The sequence below is a fragment of the Cibotium barometz genome, chromosome 46 (assembly GCF_041138505.1).
Source record: "Cibotium barometz isolate CiBa-2024 chromosome 46, ASM4113850v1, whole genome shotgun sequence".
Classification (NCBI taxonomy): domain Eukaryota; kingdom Viridiplantae; phylum Streptophyta; class Polypodiopsida; order Cyatheales; family Cibotiaceae; genus Cibotium; species Cibotium barometz.
Window position 1 is genome coordinate 3,624,078 of NC_141091.1, and position 7,419 is coordinate 3,631,496.

The 7,419-nt window shown below is 40.3% G+C and overlaps 1 pseudogene across 1 annotated transcript; it reads right to left on the reverse strand.

Moving 5' to 3' along the window:
- Positions 1 to 274: 274 nt before the first annotated feature.
- Positions 275 to 4,711, reverse strand: LOC147611819 (putative isoprenylcysteine alpha-carbonyl methylesterase ICMEL2; annotated as a pseudogene). Its single transcript, XR_015263641.1, has 11 exons — positions 3,938 to 4,711; positions 3,768 to 3,844; positions 2,690 to 2,759; positions 2,472 to 2,553; positions 2,223 to 2,297; positions 1,987 to 2,088; positions 1,716 to 1,907; positions 1,531 to 1,596; positions 1,269 to 1,413; positions 1,097 to 1,187; positions 275 to 934 (listed from the first exon to the last, which is right to left on the reverse strand). The product of XR_015263641.1 is annotated as a putative isoprenylcysteine alpha-carbonyl methylesterase ICMEL2 (transcript).
- Between the last annotated feature and the right edge of the window lie 2,708 nt (positions 4,712 to 7,419).

The following is a 7,419-nucleotide window of genomic DNA, read 5'->3' on the forward strand; positions in this document are numbered from 1 at the left end:
CACTTGCAATTATCTCTCTTGCAGAATGTCACAAGTAGCTTGCACGTTCCATCCTGTTCCCAGACATCCTTTTTATATCCCGACTGCTACAGGAATGTTTGCTTGATAGGTTGTGCATAGTTGTAGAGCAGGCATCTGCAATATACAGAACTTCAGGTCTCTTCAGTATGAAATGCTGAAGTCTTTCCTGTCCTATTCATCTCGCAAGCAGACTCATACAACCCTTGACCTCAGCCAGAAACTGCCCTTATATGGATCAAAATTTTGGCCATTGTTGAACTCTGCAGGAATCATTCATAATACTGGATGGAGAAAATGAATAGGAAATAACAATTGAGCATTGAAGAAAAGCTAATATACAATTAACAATAAAAACTCTTGATTTCCTCTTGCCACACCATGTCCCTCACACATGAGTGTGCAAATAGGGTAAATGATCCCAATGCACATGCCCTAACAAAGAATGGTTCATAGTCAGGTGTGTATAGACCGACTGACTGACTATATCATACACAAAGACTGAATTTTAATTTTAATAGCCAATGCATTGTTCTGTCATATGCCCTTCTAGAGTGAGAAAGACTTCATCCTCCAAAATAAGAGGCGAGTCTTTAATTTAAATAGAACTAACACTGCAAGCTGATTGTGAAAGAAACTCGGGAACCAATCTTCATATAACAGCCAATGCATTTTTCTGTCAAATGCCCTGTTATTTTCTTTTGATAGAGCAAGAAAGGCATCAGCCCTCCAAAACAAGAGGTTAGTCTTTAATTCAAAAAGGGCTAACACCGCGAGCTAATTGTAGAAGGAACTCTGGAACCAATCTTCATCTTGGTTCTGACAAAGCATCATTCACCTGTGCTTCTTTATCCCCTGCATGTACAACTGCAAGAATGTCCACCAGAAGCACATCCTGGCCACCTCGCATCGGATCCTGAAATAAAAATTCCATCATGAGATTCTAAACAACAAAAGAAGACCCAATGGCAGGTCTAAGGGACCCCCTCAAAGACTATATCCAAGACGTACAATAAGTTGAAAAAATCGCACAAAAACAGAACAAGAAGAAATTTTGTTCAAATGTTTCAGTTGAGACCTGCAAGAAAAGATCTGTGTGGGTCTTCCCTTCATAAATTCTCGTTGTCATACGTGCACCACTAGACACTAGAACGTCCGCAAAAGATGTGCTGCAAAAAGATGTAGGGTAAATTATTTCATTTGCACAGAGAGAGAGAGAGAGAGAGAGAGAGAGAGAGATTCATTCTTACCTTGCATCACATGGAATCGAATGATCAGCTGTTCCATGGAACAAGTAGATAGGAGGTAACAAGGAGCTAGCATTTGTAGATAAGCTTTGCACACGAAGCTCTGGAGAATACCGCAAAAGAGATCCCTCCCTCACCTTCCATAATACTACAGCCGTACAAATCAAAGAATAAAAAACCCTAAAACTTTAATGTGAACAAATCTTTTTATTTCCCCAAAAATGTGAGCAAATCTGGAAATGGAATACAAGACAATTCAGTATACCTTAAAAACAAGCTGCGATACAATCCCCTTTTGTGGAAATGATCCACTAGGTTTTTAAGGTTGTATCTGTAAAAAAGAAAGAAATTATAGTTATCAAAGGGGGTTCATTCTGTTATCTTACTGTCTTGAGGCATCGAAATAAGCCTCTGTGCAGTTGAGCCCAGGATCAGTGAAAGAGCCATCACAAAGATGTGAAAGTGCCTGAAATGCCAAAGTAGGCTTTGAATTGAGAAGCCTTCCATCGCAATTCAGCCTCATCTCCCTCACTCTCTTCACTTGCTTTTAACCCTTTGCCAACTCTACTCTCTTTGATTGCTTGCTCTACTAATGCACAAGCTGCTAAATGGGCTCCAGCTGATTGACCAGCCAGATAAAGTCTGAAAGGAAATGTCTCAGTATAAATTGCAAAAGCTAAAACATGGCCAAGAGAAGGCTCTAGATTGAGAGCCAGCATACCTATCGGGATCACCACCGTAGCTTGCAGCATCGTTGCAAATGAAGGAAATACCTTGCATTATATCCTCAACCATATCACTTATAGTGCCTTGAGGAAAGTTTCTGCTCAAACCAAAGGAATGAAAGCATCAAAGTATGTTTTTAAAAAAGAGAAAAAAGAGAAAGAATCCAATTTGCCATCTCAAAATGCCCATTATTAAGAAACTTGCAATCTTTGAACAAATGAGACTGCACACCTGTAGTCTATACATGCAACAATCACATCCTTTTCCACTAGTTCTAGCCCTAAAAGAGAACCCCAAGCTTTATACCTGCAAACAAACAAGCACGTCTTGTTGGCTAATGCTCATATGTCTAGCAGCAAATACTTGCTTTACAAACTCTCAGATCGGTAGGAAGCCTGTAGCACAACCCCTCATAGCGCATGTCTTAAGTTGATAAAATGTAGAAAGACCTCAAGAACAATCTAAGACAGATATACTAACCCGATTATCCAAGCACCCCCAGTTATGAATACTACCACTGGTTTTGGAGACTCCAGATTCTCTGGCAAAATAAAGATCCAACCTGGCAGAATCAAAACCCAAGCCAAGATGGGGGTTGTCAGTTCTCGATTAGAATCAGGAAAGGCCTGTCCAAGTAATCAATAGGGACATAGTAAGAAGGTTGTTTGTCCTTGTAAACAATTGTGTTGCTAGCCTACCGGTTTCTTGGCTTTGGTCCATAAACAATACTTCGGTGGATTCTTTTGTCGAAAAAGTAATAGTAACCCACTGAAACACACAACAATAGCATTAGCTACATAGCATCAATATATTCCTCACATTTTGAAAGAAGCTCTATAGCAAGGTGAAGCAAACCTAGATTCTTTCTAGATGCCATCCGAAATCCCTTTTAGAAAAGGTGCAGATAATGAGCAAAACATTCTGTGAGTGAAGTGGTGCTGTCCTCCGAAGGCATGGCCTTTCAAACCTATCGTGACGCTATGCTGGCTATAAATTCCTCCACTTGCACCAGGCACTTCCAGTACTTAGTGAAAGGAACAATCCATTGTAAATACAGCAACAATGTGAAAATAAACTAGAAAAAATGTGCTACTGTTTTGCCAGCTCGATGAAAAGCACTGAACCCTAAGCCCCCAAAGGAAACTTAATGACATACAAGGTAAATGCGAGGATTTTTACCAGGGCCTAGAAGTACACTATAAAAAAAAAGACTTGCTCCCACCTCTGACAGCCACTTCTATGTTGATATCTGTGTATGGATCCTATGGAAAGGCCAGGCGATTGCAAGTTGAAGCAGAGGAAAAGGAAACTTTGAGAGATTGGTCACATTTCAAGTAACAACTTGCATACTGGATAACTGCTGCAAACCACCACTCCTAAGCTTAAAAAACACCACCACACCCACCCCTCCTCCCCTCTCTGCATTTCCTCCCAACCCCCACAAGCACAGCCTTTCCATCCCTAACCTCTCTACTCAAGCCTCCATTTTGCAAGAGCCTCAATTAAGTTTCCTCCCTGTGATAATTGCAACTCAGGTATGTCCATCATGTACCTTCCATAGCCAAGGCTCATGAATGGCCAAATGTGGGTGTTTTAATGTAGTGCTCTGTGAATAACAGGCCTTCCAGAAGAGCCCACAAGCTTCTATCATGGGCTACAAGACTCACTTGCCTGCCCATCTCTCTTGGCTGATTGGAAGCCTAAAAACAATAGAGTAAAAATACATGCAGAATTTGAATCAGGCAGGTCTACAACTCTATCATAAAAAAATCGAACCTTGAATAAACCCTGGCATGACAAACAAAGCATAAAGTGCAAGTGCTCCTAGCTTGTTCAGCCATCGATAACCAATAAACTAAATTGATGAAATGGTTTGCGAGACAACAGACGAAACACAGAATCTTTTAAAAAAGGCAGACTGGGAGGGAGATGAAAACCTATGTTACCCAAGATATTTCAGCAGGGTGAAACTGAGCTTTGTGATCAGGTAGGTCTCTGCAGCAGCATGGCCGAAGTCGCCTCTAAAGGAAGACTTCCGATCGGAGAAGGTCCTGATGTCACTTTCGGTGTGGCATCGGCGAGGTCGGGGTTGGGCAAGGAGTGGTGGCTTGTTTAGAAAGGATCGGTGCAGGGCATCTGATGCAGTGTCCAAGGACATATACCGAGGGAATGGGCCCTTGCCTTCAAGAAAGGAAGAAGAGCCTCCTTCTCCTCCTTCTCCTTTGCAACTCTCGAGACAATCCTCAGCTGCTAAAAGTTCTTTTGTACCATCGTGATCGTCTGCGGGCATGTCGGGGATGCTGCAAGGGCACCTTTTTATGTGATCTTGCACAAAGTCGAACTACCTGATTTTGCAGTCAAGAATCAGAGACGCCACAAAAGATTTGCTGGCTTTACCTTTGTTCAATCACTTGCAAACAGCAGGGCGATGCACGGAGGCCAGCGTTAGCTTTTTAGCCCCTGCAGTCTCTCAAGAAGGCCAAGCAATCACAGCATTGGAGATAAACACGTTATGAGGTGAACCATGCTGATTAGGGAGCAGTAAAACGATGGGAAAAATGAAGCTGTAGACAAGGATTGGTGGAGAATGGATGGGATTGATCTGTGGTTAGGAGAAGGAATCGGGGCAATAGCAGAAGGCGGCCGCCAAGTACTCCCTCCCTAATTTGCACAAAACGCCTCCAAATCTAGGGACCGTTCCACCTGAGAGCGAGAGAGAGAGAGAGAGAGAGAGAGAGAGAGAGAGAGAGCGTCCAAAAGGAGGCCCTTAGGGCTTGTAAGTTATCAACATCAAGGACATATAACTTCACTTACAATCTCAAATTTTTAGGTGTTTTTTTTACTAGCTAAATGGAAAAAGGGCAAAGAGGGAGATCCCGGACCAGGAGTCTCCCCCCTAGAAAAGGGGACGGTCTATTTTAACACATGTAGTACTCTTGTTGCTTTCACTCATTACCTTTCTTTTGATTGTTGGACAAATCAACTTCTAGAGAAGAACCCTCCTACTGGCCAATCTTGATTTTTGATCAGCCTTTTCATCAATGTAAAAGCCCTAAAATTCATCTATTTTAGAATATTATTTTTGACTAGCAAGGGAGCCATAGCTCATTATACTAAGATAAAATTAGTAGTTCCAACTTCCTTGTACATAAAAAGTATACACAATGCAAGGCTATTTGCAACATCCATAAAAGAAAGGTAGCCTTGTGAGAACCACAAGTGGTGGTGGTGGTGGTGGTGGTGGTGGTGGTAGTATAACACTACATGTACCGTGGCACCATCCCCATAGGCAAAGACCACACTTCTTAAATTTGATAGATGTACCATGGCCCCATCCATCGCCAAAGACCACACTTCTCGAATATGCTAGATGTACCATGCCCCCATTATACACACTTCTAGACCGTCCATCACCAAAAAATGACACTTACACTCTCTTTCACCATGGTAGATGTTTCATGTTGCTTCCCTATCCATCGGCAGCTTCCACTTTTTTTTTCTTTTCCTTTTTAAGAGGAGGAACACACTTTTTCTTTCACCCCTTTGTGGAGTGAGGGGGAGGGGTGAAAGAATAGAGGGAAGTGAGGTCATCGGTTTATCCAACTTTCACTTGGCCACCCCATCTAGATCTCTTGTTACCTAAGCGTTGCTCACCTTGATGTAGTTTGTTGTCCCAAAAGAGGTTGGGCACACCCCATGAGAACAAGTCCTCATTTCAATCACATCACCTCTAGGCTATGCTTGAGACATTAGAATGTGTGTGCATCTTGAAAGAATACTTTTAACCTTAAAGACATAAGTGGTTGCATTAACATCCTTCTAAACTAACTCATAATTCTTAGAATTAAAAAATATGGAAACCCCATTCATTTTGACAAATGCTTCTCTTTTTCTTAAGTTTATGGAGATTGAGTCGCAAAGCTCAAAGAGACTCTTTCCCTCTTTTTGTGTTGTCACCACATAAGTTATTCTCCAATACATACTTTCTCATTCTTTTTTACAAATGCTTCTCTTTTTCTTAAGTTTATGGAGATTGAGTCGCAAAGCTTAAAGAGACTCTTTCCCTCTTTTTGTGTTGTCACCACATAAGTTGTTCTCCACTACATACTTTCTCATTCTTTTAAAATGGGAATCTTCGTCATATACATGAGGAAGAACTAAAACTTGCCTCTTATATAATCCTCTACCAAAAAGATAAACAAGATAGAATGTCATTTCCCAACATGCACACACCTGCAAGCACGTAGAGGCCTACAAGTGCATGCATAGACATAGATAAGCATGGAGACATGTTCAATTACATGCATGCACCTACCCATGACACAATCCTACAGGTACACAAGGTTACCTCTTAGAAGCCTATGTATGTGCGAGTGTATGTATGCACACGTACCCACTTGGACAAGCATACCACAGCACACAAGCTCTTTCTCTCTCTCTCTCTCTCTCTCTCTCTCACACACACACACACACACACACACACAAAAGCTATAATTTAATTTATGGACACAAAATGAAGTGATATTGGGTTCCTCTAGAAATGGAGCATTTCTACATGGTGATATGTGGCATGCCTTCATTTCTACATGGTGGCATATGGCACCTTCATTTCTTTATTATTGATCCATAAGTGGCAACATGCTAATGTATTAAGAGATGGATGGTTGGTTTTTTGGGTAAAGTCACATTCAACATTTCCCTGTTTGGTGTATTTAAATGAGTTTGAAGCGAATTCGGATTATAGTTTGTGGTGTAGACATGTAAGAGATATAGGTACTAAATATTTAATACGGTTATATGGTGTTATGATTTGAATTTACATACATGTTTTGCATTTGCACGTGAAACTACCTTAGCATATAAAGAAGTATATTTGTAATTATAACAATCAAAGAGTAAAGTCTTTGTGTATGTCTATGTTATGTAATTTTGAAAAATAGAGAGAGTCCACTTTATATCTTTTTTTAGTTACACCATTCATTATTAGAGAGTAAAGTCTTTGTGTTATGTCTATGTTATGTAGTGTTGACATTGTAATAAATTTTACATCTTTTATTTATGAAGGAATTGTGTTTTGAAGAAACTCCTGACTATGCCTTGGCTTGACACATATTTTTGACATTGTAATACATTTTATATCTTTTATTTATGAAGGAATAGTGTTTTGAAGAAACTCTTGACTATGCCTTGGCTATGCATATTTTATTCCACCAATCAACATTTGGATATTTATTTTCTATCACCTCCACGATTTAGAAATTAGAATTCCACCATATAAGAAAGTTGATGAAGCCAAGATTTTTCATAGTTTATGCACCGTGCATTAACCAACCAAAATTATTCATTCCACAATTGATGGAGCCAATATTTTATAGTTTATGCACCATATGCATTAACCAACAAGAACTGCTCATTCCACTAGATATGA